Below are 14,944 nucleotides of genomic sequence, written 5' to 3'. Positions count from 1 at the left end.
TTACGCCGACGTAATCCTGTTTAAGCTGGTACAAAGTAAGAGCTGTAATAAGGGCACTATTTCACGTAGATAATTGGTCGGCCAGCGAACACTGTCCAGATTACCGGCGCGACAACGGAATGGGAACTGTAGTTATAGTACTTGGACTTCTTACTGTGTTTACCTCTATATCTAAGTTGGATATAGAGGTAAATGAGGCTAGTGGCGTAGGGAGAAAAAGTGTGTGTGTTTGCTCTGGCAACAACGTTGAGTTCTGCCACTCAACACGCAATGCCTCCAGAATTCGGCAGAAAATGGGGAACGGACTGTCTTAACACTAGCTTCCCTCTGCCTACCCTGCTGTTTGCGGGATACAGCATGAAGTTGATTTAATTTAATTTTTAATTTTTAATGACAGATGGACATACAGTTACAAAGTGACCCTAAAAGTGTTCTGGTTTGTCCTTTTGAGGTACGGTACCAGAAAAAAGGTAAAATGTTCGTAAAGACTAATAGATTCTTTTATTACTGATTCTTATATTCAATATTTGCGTTTCTCACATTCTTTTAAAATCCTTTAAAAATAAAATCTCAACAAATCCCTCTAGTACCTTTAATATATACACTTCATTGTTAAACCACGAAGCCGCTAGGACGCGACGTCCGCGGTCTACTTCATCAAAATATTAAATCTCAAAATGGAAATTATATGACTTATTCAATTCGTATGATACGACGTCAAATCTATTGAATTCGACGTAGAATATGAACGGGTAGAATAAGAGATGAAGATAATTTTGCTTCGTGCCCGTTTGAACAGATGGTAACGAAGGAAATTATTATGGTGTACTCGTATCACTAACAAACCCTTTGGTGGTAAAATATTATGGTAAATATTTATGAATGTTTCACATTTTTTTCTATAGCCTGTGGTATGAATATGTTATTAAAAATACTTTAATTATCTGCATATTTTATGGTATCCTAGAGAAGTATTGAATCGTGTTTTTTTATGTTTATTTTTTCATTTTATAGGATGTATGGGTTCGTATTCCTATAAGTCCAAACCTTCATTTTCCGCCGAATGTTGAGTGGCGGAACTCAACGCCGGGCCGGGAAGTGGTACAGCACGTGGCTGAAAAGTGACGGTAGTGGGTTCTATTCCCAATCGGGAAAATGAATTATTAAAAATATTTTCATTTTGTCGCTCCCTCTGCAAATCAAATGCGGAAATCCCTTTGCCTACTGTTCTATAAACGGGATACAACGCGAATCTAGAAAAAAGTATAACTATAATGCATCCTTTTTACAATAAAAGCATAAATAATAATAAATTAACATAAAAATACATATCCAAATCCCCTTTCATTGCAGTCGGATAAAACCACTATTCACATGCGAATTTTATTACCGTTTTGTTTAAAATTCTAATAAAGTTATATTCGGCCCCCAATTCATAGCGTTTGATTACTGTTTTGATTACAACAGGGTCCACGTCCTCGGTCGGGGGGAGATCCGAACGGTCAGTTAATCGATAGCATCTCCCTCTGATAGCTCTCTTTCCACAGTTTTTATATTTACGATCGGAGCCAACTGGCCAATCTAATGTGGATTTATTTTGTAATCAATGCTTTTTTGGCAGATTGTGAGTTTAATTTTTATATTGATATACGTATGTTTACAGAATTTTAAGATAATCTTAAATTATTTGAGCGAAGCGAACGGAGCGCTCTACTGGAGACTTTTTACACTCTTTGTCCCAAACGGTTTGAACGATTAAGATGAAAATTTGTAAACATATAGATATGGCCACGTAGATGGTTTTAAGCGAAAAATATTTCTAAAAATTCAAAAATTCATTTCACGCTTCGCTCAACATGTGAACACTGCCGAGATTTTGCGAGAGCAGCGAGTCAAAATTGAAGTCCGATTCGCGCCCCTTGTTATTAATTTGACTGTTTATAATATATTCCAAACTACACTAATAATAAATATAAAATTGTTATTTTTTAGGGTTCCGTATGTCTAAAGGTAAGAACGGTCCAAGGGATATTATGAACACGCGGCGATTTTCCTACAAAATGCAGCAAAAAGTGCATAAGCCCCTCGTATTTTTTGATTGCGTTGACTTAAAAGTTTGATTTTTCTCTATTCCAAGGCACCAAAGACCTAAATATATGATATTAATTTGAGATTGATACATCCACGGAATATTGAATGATTTTCACAGAAAACCAGAAAGACAACACAGTCATCCTATAAGGATTCCGTTGTTTTTCCTTTTGAAGTACGGTACCCTAAAAATGAGCATGCTATCATGCTTATGATAAATAAACATTTTAACATACATAGCTGTGCCACACAAAAATAGTCAACATTTATGACACATGTCATGTTCATACCATAAAGCGCCGCTGACTGTAATGGCGTATCTGTATGCAAATCTCAGAGGACGAGACCGTTTCATACGCTTTAATTGCGTAACCGGGTATCTGGCCTCAACCGGGAAATAAAATTATACATTTATTAATAACAAGCTATTACTGGTTGTTATATTTTTCATACAATTGGAAAATATTTTAAAAAATATATAATTTTTTATAGGAGTCAATAAAAGTTTTATAAATTGCTATATTTGTAGTTTTGATAAAACAAATATTATGAATAAATATTTCGGTATCAATTTATTGTCTTTTTTCAGAGGTAACAAACATAAATATTCTATAGAAATTCAAATTATCTGAATTGGCCACGCTACGACTGGCTTCTTTTTTAACGTAATTAGCTAAAAAATATGAAGATAAATTTAAAACAAACTACGGATTATAATAATATATTTTACTTTTTTACATTTAACTATAATAGCAGCTTCACGCTATATCTATCTGCCCTACTATATTTGAAATACCGAGTGAACCTCTCAATCTCTATCTGTTAAGATATTAAATTCCACACTTTTCGTCCACTTTTATGTTATCTTACTTAAAAACGAGACCTAAGTCAAAAATTTAGAAATAATTTATGTTCAAAGATATATTCGGCCGCCAGGCATATTTGACAGTCTCATAAACATTCCCGGCCTATATAAAAATTCATGAGGGTATTTTACCTTCCAAAGTACGGGCACGCTTAAATGAATTTTTCGTTCAAATATATCAATTTACATTTCCGAAGTTGTATATATGATCAAAATGTAAAAAGTTGCTTTTCATAAAGTTATATAGTATTGTTAATTTACTTAAATATTCACTGTAGATTTGTAATTTTTTTCAGTATCACAGCTTATTCTGCTTAGCGGTATAGACGAAGAGAGTTAAGGCACTCTTTTCTCCACTTGTTGTACGTATTCGATAGTTTGAGTTTAAAAAATTCAAACTCTCAATACAATACACAATGTAATTTTACAGCATAATTTAACTGAATTTATTTTTGTTGTATTATATTTCCTCAATATAATTTCTAAGCTCCATAGAAATATCGTGAGTTCTGTCACAATATTTTCCCAATTTAGACTCATTTTCAGTGAAGCATTCGGAAAAGTGGTATCCTCGAAAATCCGATTCAATTTCCTGCCAAAGACTCTCCGAAGAAATGCAAGCTGGGATTCTAACGATAGTACTGAGATATTGCAAACACTAAATATTTTATGGTAATATTAGATTAGTTCATTTATCTATTCAATATCTAACTAAATAGGTATTTTAATTAAAGTCCCCTAATATTAGCTAAAACAAAATATTACGACCTAAACCTATAAAATTAATAATATTTGTAGATATATATGAGTAAAAATATTTTTAATTTAAAACTCTCAAATCAGTAGCTATATTTAGTGTTGAAAATTGACTGTAATTGCTGAAATGTATATTGTAAACGGCAGAAAAAGGATGTGCAAACAAAACGACTCGTTACATGATTTTTTTATGTGATACCAAATATCAAAATCGATATTACAAATAAAAGTTTATATAAATAATGTATCAACAATTCCAATTTTTATATTTTATATCCGTATTTTTTTAATATTTTGTAAATTGGGGTAGTACCGGGACGCTAAGGCTAAGTTAATTAAATATAACTTAAAATTAATTGTTTTCCCTTAGTTATTCATTCATTTATTATATTTATATTTCTTTGTTATTTCTTAATTGCAATAGGCCACTAGGGCCTCAGTTCACTCATTTTATCAGACAGAATAAGAAACCAACATTTCAACGAAAAAAAACATCATAAATAAAAAAATAACTTTTCCATCCCAAAATCCAACAGAAAAGGAGAAAAAGTAAACAGTTATTGTAAATGTAACTAAGCATTTCGTTTCACAGTTCTACTCTTAGTATATGTATGTACTGAGAGTCGATATCGACTAACATGTTCGATATAGAGGCAGGCTATGACGTTTCTCTCCACAATGGAGTTACGTTCGTAGTACACAATGCCCTCAGTCATCGAGGTATCACTTGTTCCGTAAACAACTGTATTCGTATGGTCGTGTCAGTGAGCCTACACTTGTATGAACGAACGATGTGTAATATAGATAGTGTTGCAATTTCCTTGAAAAATTAGGAAAAAATTAGCTTTTTTTCTTTATTTTGTGATTTAAAGGGTAGGTAGGCCCCCCATGAATCGTCCTGAATTCAAAACATTTTGTGTTGAGTGGTGGAGTTCAACGTTGCACTTTATCTACCAGAGCAGAGCAATTAAAAATAATTAATTGTGTCAAATGAAGATTGAATCCACAACCTTCACATTTATATGTTTAAGCTGTACAACTGCGTCATGGTGATAAATATTAGCAATAACCTCGTTTTAAATGTTCAACATTCAGTTTTAGTTTAGTAGCATATATGCATATTAATTTTTTTTGTAAACGTGAAAAATAATAACATGAAATAAATACAATAAAGATTAAAAAAAAAAACACAATAAAATAATACACTAAACTGAATTGTGTTGTATTTCTTATACGTAATATGGTTGAATAATTTTTCTTCATCTTATTGCTTTTTCTTATGAACGTAGTATTTTCTTAAGTTGGAACATCGTTTATGTTCGCTATTTCATCAATATATTTTCTTATGGTATTGATTTATGCTTCGTTCATAACCTAGATCTATTGAGGTCGTGGCATAAATGCGGTGTTCGCAGGTTCAATCCTACTATCCTGCAATTATTACAAACTAGCGGCCCGCCCGCGGCTTTGCCTGTGTTATTATTAATTTCTGTCTCCATGAGTACCTACGTCCTATAAGTGACGTCCATGCAAAAATTTGAGACTCCTAGCATTTGTAGTAACGAAGTTTCATACAAACTTTCAACCCCAAAAATAACCCCTTAGAAGTCAAATATTGCAAATTCCCGTCTTAGCGTCCTATAAATAACTCCTAAACAAAATTTCAGATTCCTAGCACATGTAGTTTCTGAGATTTCCTGATGAGTGAGTGACCTTTCGATTTTATACATATAGATGAGAAAGTTTATGAAGATAGATGTTTGTTTCACTTTCACACAAAAAACTCCTGAATTAATTTAGATGAAACTTTAAAGTTAAAACTTTAAGCTTATATAACAGAATAAGTATATATAATATATAATAGGATACAGTTTTTGTAAAGATTTAGTATAATTTGGTTATAATATAACAGTAAATTTAAGCGGGCGAAGCTACGCTTGTACTACTAGTAAACTATATAAAGACAATATATAGCTTTAAAATGTTATACAATACTAAAAGCATACATTCTAACCGTTAACTTTAAGCATATTTCGATAATATCAACGAAAACGTATCGCTAGTACTATCGTTGCATTTCGGAAGTCGTTATTGAATTTTGTATTGTATTGAGAGTAATATAAGGGATCGAATATCGAGTATTGAGGCACAATACAAAACCGAACAAAGCAAAGTTTAATATGCAAATGCTTGTTGCTATATGTTAGTATGTACGAGTAGTCAAAGGGGGTTGCGGCGAAGTGGATTACAGTATAGGATTATTTTAGTAAGAGCGATACACCCTTAAAAATAAAAATGGTAGTTATTTTTAATATATTTTCAATTTCAATTTCGAAAGTTAAATAATAAAAATAGATCAGTTTCACACTGCATCTCTCACACAGCAGGGTAAGCAGAGGGAACCTATTGTTAAGACAGTTCATTCCCCACTTTCTGCCAAATTCTGAAAGTTGTTGAATGGCAGAACTCAACGCCGCGCTTTGCCTCGGCACCAGAGCGAAGAAATGGAAGTATAAACGTAAATAAATATTTCACTCCCTCGAGTGGGGATCGAACCCACAACCATCGTGTTACAGTCACGCTCTAGTGCCGCTGCGCCATGACGGCCTCGATAGTTAAAATTGATGATAAAATAAGGTTAACATTTTTATTGGAATGTAGAAATAAAATTTTAATAAGTTTAACAAATTCATACTATCCTAAAATTGCAAGCCTATTAAACGTAACACATAAAAACCCTGTTTATATAGAAGTTTTGGCCCAAATAAAACTAATTAATTTGAGCTGCAATTCGTCCACATTTTTCAGGTAACGTTAATTTCACATTTTTCAAAATTAATGGCTGTTTACAACTTAATGAATCCAGGTTTGACATATTTTCTATAGAAAGAAATAAATGTACATTTTAGGCATAACTAATGTACTACGTAGAGGCCGTCGTGGCGCAGAGGCACAAGAGTGCACTGGTAATAAGACAAAGTGCGGCGTTGAGCTTGGAAAGTTGGCGGAAAGTGGGGAACGGAATTGCCTTAATAGGAACGGATAACTTAACACTAGGTTCCCAGGTTCCCTCTTCCTCTGTTTCTGCCAAAGCAGGATATTATGCGAGTTACAGTGTTAAGCTATAAAAAAATACTGCGTTAAAATTATCCATAGTTCTTTTGAAACATATTAATCTAAACAGGCGTGTGATATTTTTTTTATTCTTAAGCAATAACATTATTAAAAACATTCATCATATTATAATGTAAAGAAAGTATATTGGTTAATATCTTGTACATGAAATAGTATTCGTTCGGTACTATTCAATTTTGTTTCAAAACAACAAAATTAAATAGTGTCAAATTTAAAAATAGTCGTTAATTTAAGTTATGAATTTGAATAATAATAAATATTTTAACTACAAATTAAACTATACATATATTACATTATTTCAATAATACGGCCATAAATTAATTTATACTTTAATAGCGCGATGTGCGGGCGTTGAGTGGCACGAGGTGCGAGCTTCTAATTTATATTGTTTAACTTAAAACCACCCTCAATTTTAGAAAGCGTAGGTTTCAAATAATATTTATTAATTTAATATTTTTCTATTGTTTCGGTGTATCTAGAATTATTGTATTGTAAGACATAAAGAACGTAATGAAACGTAGAGACGCAACTCTTTTTTTAGGTAGAGGTAACCTGGAATCCTAGTGGGACCTGAGACTTCCCTTCCCATTTTCCGCCTAATTTTGAGATGTTCAGCGGCGGAACTTAACGCCGCGCTTACCTCGTCAGCAGAGCAAATAAATAAAAGTATCAAATATTTCATCCAGAAATTGAACCCAGAACCTGTCTCGTGTACAGTCACACACTTGTAACCTTGCGCCATTACGCAACTCAACGCCCCGCTATATATTACTATAGCGAAAAAAAAAACTATTTCATTTCCCTAAATAGGAATTGAACGCGCAACCATTATAGTTGGACGGTATATGCTACTCCACCAGGATTCCATTGTTTTTAACATAATTTTTGACATTCATTGTGTATTTTTAAGTTGAAATTCTTAGCAATTCCTTTGGGGCATTGTTTCTTCTAGTACGTCCTCTTTACATGAGTGTGGCTGTCAACTCTAAATTCAAGCTTGCTTTTTCAGGAAAGCTCTTTAACAAATGTTACTCTTACCCTTTCTCACGAGCTTTTAATTCAAGCTTTTAGATATAACAAATATCATAAAAAAGTAGATAGTTTATTTTTTAATAAGGTTTTAATTTTAATTTATTTAGAATGGAGAATAGGCAGCCACGATTTTTTTTTAAATTAATATTAGCTAAAAAATTATTCATATTATCTTTTTATACCTTTATATTCTCAATACATTTTTCCTAAAATAAAAAAGAAAGACAATAACAAGAAAAAGGTTTCTATTTTCAATATACTTTATAAGTTTACCTGCTTTTCTGTAAACTATCAATCTTCCCTGAAACTCCCTTTCACACTGTAGTTTTGGTCGACAACAGACGTCGCATAATAACAACAGGTGAACGGACTACAAAATAAGCCTTGACAAAGTGAGCGTTGCAAAGTACTAAACTATTTATACTGAACACACACAGGTTCCAACACAGGCTAACACAAACTTTGGAAAGACACAGAAAATACACAAGTTTCCAGAATACACTAAAATATTAAGCAGGTTTGTACTAAAGAAAAATATATTCTATTTATGTGTTTTAGAAATAGTAATTAATATTTATTATGTATTTTTTTATATAAAAAGTAGTTATGTAACAATAAATATGTAAATTAAAAATATATACTTTTAAAATTTATGTATAGAGTCTATGATTAAAGGGCTTCCTTTCATGTCAATTATAACAAAAAAAAAACACATTTCATATATTTGTCGACGCTGCCAATTTTACACTTATTAAGGTTAGGCTTGACGCCAAATTTTCTCTCGCTTTAGGATGCAAACTTTTTTCGTTTGTTGAAAAACTTACTGAAAAGCAAAAACGTATGTGATGTGTAAAATAGAGTGGTATATTTTTATATTTTGTTAGTTCCCGCGTTGGCGTTTATTAAGTACAACATCATGGGCAGGCCATATTGTCAGGAGAGCCAACAACCGATGGGGAAGAAAGGTCCTCGAATGGCGACCACGTCTCGGCAAAAGGAGCACAGGCCGCCCTCCAACCAGGTGGACCGACGACCTTAAGAAGACAGCGGGAATCCGCTGGATTCAAAGGGCGCAGGACTGGACGGAGTGGCGAGAATTAGGGGAGGCCTATGTCCAACAGTGGACGTTGAAGGGACGATGGATGGAAATACAACATCAGATATTTTTTCATAAAAATATTTAAAATTATGATATACATATATTATTACATACAATTATAATTACAAAAAAAAACATTGTAGAAACTTTAACAAAGCTCTTAAAGAAGCCTTTGAGGTGCAACGACACAGCCTGTGATTGTAAATGCGACGGCTGTAGTTTCAATATCTACTCGGTAGTGTATATTAAAATTTAAATAAAACTACAATTACGCTACTATATATAAATATAGAATAATATATTTGTATGTATTTTTCTAATTGTTAAATTTTAATTTAGATTTTCTAACATTTATTATACTTAATGAAAGCATGTAACAATATTCGATTGTTATAAAAACTTTTAAACAAAAACTAAAAGACAAAAAATTATAAACATTCTAAATATTAACTCTTGTATTCGCACAATAAGAATAGAGATTTAGATTAAGAATTTTTTTTAAATTTTAAATTAAAAATTAAATTAAATTTTTTAAAGAAAAAAAAATATATTTCATAACATAATGGTTATATAAAAACGTAAATTTCTAAAAAGAAAGTTGCCCAAGATCGTTAAAATGACAACATCTATTATAAAAATTTGTCCATAGAAAAGTTTTTCATAGCCACGGCCCGTAAGTGGAAGCCTTTTGTGGGCCGCAGTATCATTAAAATATAGATACGACGCTTTCTTCGAAAATGGTGAGACTATAGTAAAGCTCGCTTCGGTGAGCGTCAATTTCACGGAATAAAAGACCTTGCTTGGATAAAGAATTAGAATGCGGAAATATTATAAAATGTTATATTATGAACTGGTTAGACGTTGAGTTACGTTACTCAACATGCAATGTGTCGTATTTGGGTGAAAAAAAGAAAACAAAGTATCTCGACACTAGGATCTCACTTTTTTTTTCAGCTTCACGCTGTATCCCACATACAGTAGGGTAGGCAGAGGGAACCACGTAGCTAAGACACTCGGTTACCCAATTTCCACTCAGTTCTGGAGGCATTGGGTTTGTGTGGCGGAACTCAACACCGCGCTTTGCTTCATAACTTAATTCGTGGCTGCTCCGTGTTACTTTGCTAACGTTGAATAACTTAAATTAACAACTAGAATTCAAAGTGCTAGAGCAATACGTTTAATTTAGTTTAGCTCAGTGAATAAATATTTGAGTAATGTCGTATGCAGCTTGATCCGTTCATGTCAAATTAACAAATGTATTTGTGTGTTGTTCTATTTGTAGATATATCGTTGTGTTCAAATTGTTGTGTTAAATATGTTATCCATATCTATATTATAAATTCGAAAGTAACTCTGTCTGTCTGTCTTTTACGCTCTCAGGGCCAAACCGCTAATTTAATTGTGATAAAATACTCACATAGAGATACTTGAGGGTCTCGGGATAAACATAGGATACTTTTTTCTTATATTTGTAATATTTTCGATATATACCAATATATTAAAATACTTATTAATTTGACATGCAATTTATTCTGCCATGTTAATAACAACCGTCGCTATGCGACCGATTAGCCAACGATTTGCAAAGTTTGTTGTTAGAAAACGTCACCCAAAATGAGCTTGCCTTAACGCATCTCTCTAATAAAAATAGAAAATAATTTCATAAATATATTTAATAAATATTCGTATAGTTCAAGCGGGAGTAGCCGCGTTCGGGTCCACTAGTGATTATAAATATAATTTAACAATAGAATTTACTAATGAGAAGCTAGTATGTGTCTATGACAAACCAACAAACGAATCACAGGTATATAGTGAAATATAGATAAAAAAGTACTAGTATTTATAACTTACGTCTTTGTAGCACGATGACCAGTAGTCAGAAGATACTATAGGTTCAAATTCAGAATACGAATTAAAAAGGAACCTAATTTTAATGTGAAAGAAGACGATTTTTTATAGTGATTATATATCTGATTAGTTATATTTGTGTTTTTTTTATTTTGATTAGGTAATTACCTACGACTAAACTTTAAATAAACTTCAGAATTCTGAAATAAGATAATAAAATTATAGTAATTATTATCATTTTATTATCTAATTTGAAGTTAAAAAATACCACTAATACGATAATTTAATTTTAAATGTGTTCTTATTCATTTAAATTTATGAAAATCCTTAATAATAGAACTATTTCCTACGTGATTACTAGATAATAATTATTATAATGATAGACAAAAAGTGTAAAGCTTAAAATTATAAATATACATAATAATTACTTACAACGTTGTAAAGTAAAATTGAAACAAGGTAGTTATCTGTTGTAACAACTGTTACAACAAAAAAAATTGCGGTGAGAATTATCGCAGACTATAAAATGAATTATGAACAGTAGCTAATAATTTACTTTAATATACTTTTAATTATACATATACTAATTAAATAATTAACTGACTGAAATCATTATAAATATATGTTTATAAAATACACGAGTAGTCTAGTAAGTATTCAATAGTTGTCTATAAAACTATTTTTCTGAATTTTCTAGGTGATATATTTATTTTCATTGTATATTTTTGGTTACCCAAAAAAACAAAATAATAAAAAAATATTACCTGAAAGTTGTAATAAAATTCAAAATTCCATCCGAACACTATTAGTTAACAGTCTATCGTCTAGTTTTCTCACAACACAGAAACGTCACACTGAAATGTACTGAGCACTGAGTTTTAAACGAGTATAGGCAGGCCGAACTATTCTTACATCATTTTCATATTAATAAACGAAAATATTACGTAAACGCACCGTAATAATTGTTTTCTGAGAGAACAAAGAGTGTCCCTTCGTAGCATATTGTCTTTCTATTTTTACGAGTCACAAAGCTTTTGTACACATTTGAGAAGAATAACAAAACTGATTTCGCCGCCGGGCCTATTGTTCGATTATGTGGGTAGATCGGGGGTGCTACGCCGTAGCCGCGTCGTAGCGTCGCTACGGCTGGCTCGCCACTGGCGGGGGCTACGAGCGCCCGGACTGCGCACCCACACAGGCGCACACACGCACACACACACGCCGCTATAGGAGGTCCATGAGAGGAAGCGGGAAAGTAACATTTTTGAGCTTGTAAATGATGTATATAGTAACGGTTATTCATTTACACACGCGCGTCTTGTATACACACTAATAAGCTTGTTGTACAGGAAAGCTATTTTAAGTTGTAATCCCTAACGATGATTTGAATTTAAAGGATTTGTATTATCTTTACATTTTATTTTGCAGCAGTTTGCAAACCTCGAGGACAAAACAGGAAGATAATGTAAATTTTTGTAACTGAGATTGTTTCTCTTCATTTGCTAATTAGCAATTATGATGTTATTATTTTATACTGTCAATCATATCTAAACTATGGGCCGCGCATGCTTTATTACTCTTCAAGTGTGTTTTTAAGTGTACACATATTTAACTCCACGTATTCAATAAGAAAATTACATACATAATATTACAGAAATATAAGACATGAACATCACTAATTCATATTTGACGGAACAAATTCGTGAAGATTTACTCCGACACTTCCCTTCACCCTCCCTCATCCCATGTCAGATATACAGTATTGTCAAACTTTGCCAGGAGAAAATGTTTAAGATATTAGAGTTGGCTGAAAACTTTTCTATGAAGATGTTGCAATTAATTTTCAATAAAATTTAGCTCGTTAACGTTCGAAAATTACAGGCTTCGAAAGACCCTAATAGAAATGTACAAAAGTTTTTTCATTAAACATGAACCGATCTGCCCCGGGCGTATATCAATATGCTTAGACGCCCAAAATATTGAGTTGTTCGGACGGGTTAATTAGGACAGTAAATTTAGTGTAGGTAAATTGAAATTTATAAGTTTGTTTTAGAGTATTAATAATGGTTAAATTTGCATATTTTTATTTTCTATTTATTCTTATTCGCTGTTATTTAAAATGATTCTTACTTAGAATTTTGTGTGATACAAAAATTGTTTTTGTTATACTTATTAATTTCGTATTAACATGCTCTAAGATCTTCTTTTATCAATATTGCCTTAAGGCGCTTCATTCATTGGACTTTCATATCAAAGGGAAAGCATAAAACACTTCAAAGAAGAATGTCTTATATCTACATAATATAATATATGAAATCAGTAATAAATTTTAGTTACTATTAAATTACTTATAAAATAACAATATTTTGGTAATTAATAACAAGTATTTTACTTCGTAATTAGGTCTGGCAAGGTAAAATCGGCTTAACTAACCCAATTGAAGGAGAAACATAAATACTTTGAAGTGAATGTAATTATTGTAAAATAAGATGGAAATTTTGATATATAATAGAGAGAGAGCGCCTCAGAAGATCTGAACAGAATTAGTGAAACCCTTCCAATACAATTGAATGTATAACAAAGTGGTATTCAGAAATGCCACAATCTCAATCATATATTACGCAGAAACTGTTCCTTCGAGCTCATTATAACGAATCGTATTGTATAAATTGAATACACAAATATAATGTGTAATTACTGAAAATGTATTTCAAAAGATAGTATATACGAGGGAGACCTTCATATATCTTGATATATTAGAGAGAAATGTTTTTTCGTTATTGCTAGTCGTCTTTTGTGTGGAGAATCACTCTGTTTAACTAAATCATGAAAGCGCTTTTATTTCAGCCTCGCGCTATATTCTGCTAACAACGGCGTAGACGAAGAAAATAAGGCAGAGTCAAGAAACTTAATTTTCCACTTTCTTCCCAAATTCCCATTCGAATATGGACATTGCACATGAAGTAGAACTCATTGCATGTCAGAGCGGGGAAATGAAAAGAATTAATTATTGAAAAATAAATATAATCAGTCCGTTCAATGTAAAATTGAACCCATAGCCGTCGTGTTTACAGTCAGTTACTGTCCTACTGCATCACGATGAAGCCAAGTGCAATGATTTAATACGTCTTCCCAAATTGAACTTGAACCTACAATTATCATTAGTTATAGTAAAATACAGTCACCTCTCAGCTTCGTCATGAATGTTACCCTACTTATTATACTCAAAATCAATAATTTCAAAAGCTTTTGTCTGTACTACCACCTGTATATTATGTCATATGTTTTAATCTATATATATAAAATCGAAAGGTCACTCACTCATCACGAAATCTCAGAAACTACATGTGCTAGGAATCTGAAATTTTGTATGAAACTTCGTTACTAATGGACATTTGTCTTCGTCATTCGTTACTAAATGCTAGGAGTCTCAAATTTTGCATGAACGTCACTAGGACGTAGTCATGGAGACAGAAATTAATAATAACATAGTTCACGCGGGTGTAACCGTGAGCGGGCCGCTAGTGTTGTATATGGATAAGTAAATAGAAATAAAATCGATGCGTCTATCAGTGAATTCAGAATAGCCATGTATTATAAAAAACATATAATTATTTAAATGATACTAAAACAAAAATTTAATTTTTTTTCTGTCTGTCTTTCTGTTTGTCCAAGCTCCTTTGCGCTTGGCTGGTATTATGCGAAGGCAGACTACACCAGTGCCTGGAACAAATGGAGGTTCCATTTGTTCCAGGCAGTGCTTACCCTTTAAGGAGTTCGTTTCTAATATTCTTATGGTTTCCATCAGCATTTTACATTGTCATCAATACCTTATTTGAAACCACTGACGACTTTACACGCGATAGCTGTGAATTCCATACCCACTCGTGAGGCAATGCAATATATTAACCTCCTAGTTCCAGCAAGCAGAAGGGTGGTGTTGAGTTCCACCTCCTAATATGCAAAAAAACAGAAAGTGAAGAACGGAGTGTCTTGACCCAAGATTTTCTTTGCCTATTCAGCGGGACACAGCGTGTTACACTGAGAATTTCTTTGTGCGAGGACAACGTGTCATGAATCGTTTACGTTGCTCGTAACTCTACAGTACGTTGATT

General features: G+C 32.4%; 1 protein-coding gene across 2 annotated transcripts in view; it reads right to left on the bottom strand.

The window, feature by feature from the left end:
• The window catches only part of LOC146533881 (uncharacterized), a 65,339-nt gene extending 53,365 nt beyond the window's left edge, over window positions 1–11,974 (bottom strand). For both annotated transcript variants that reach the window (XM_085194606.1, XM_085194608.1), the window contains exon 1: window positions 11,594–11,974. The gene's annotated coding sequence lies outside the window, so the exon portion shown is untranslated. The remainder of the gene's footprint in view (window positions 1–11,593) is intronic.
• Between the last annotated feature and the right edge of the window lie 2,970 nt (window positions 11,975–14,944).

The sequence above is a fragment of the Heliconius melpomene genome, chromosome 12, assembly GCF_056956725.1.
Source record: "Heliconius melpomene rosina isolate 202511_hmr_F chromosome 12, ASM5695672v1, whole genome shotgun sequence".
Classification (NCBI taxonomy): Eukaryota; Metazoa; Arthropoda; class Insecta; order Lepidoptera; family Nymphalidae; genus Heliconius; species Heliconius melpomene.
Note: the sequence above shows the minus strand (reverse complement) of the source record. Positions and strands in the feature narration are given on the sequence as shown.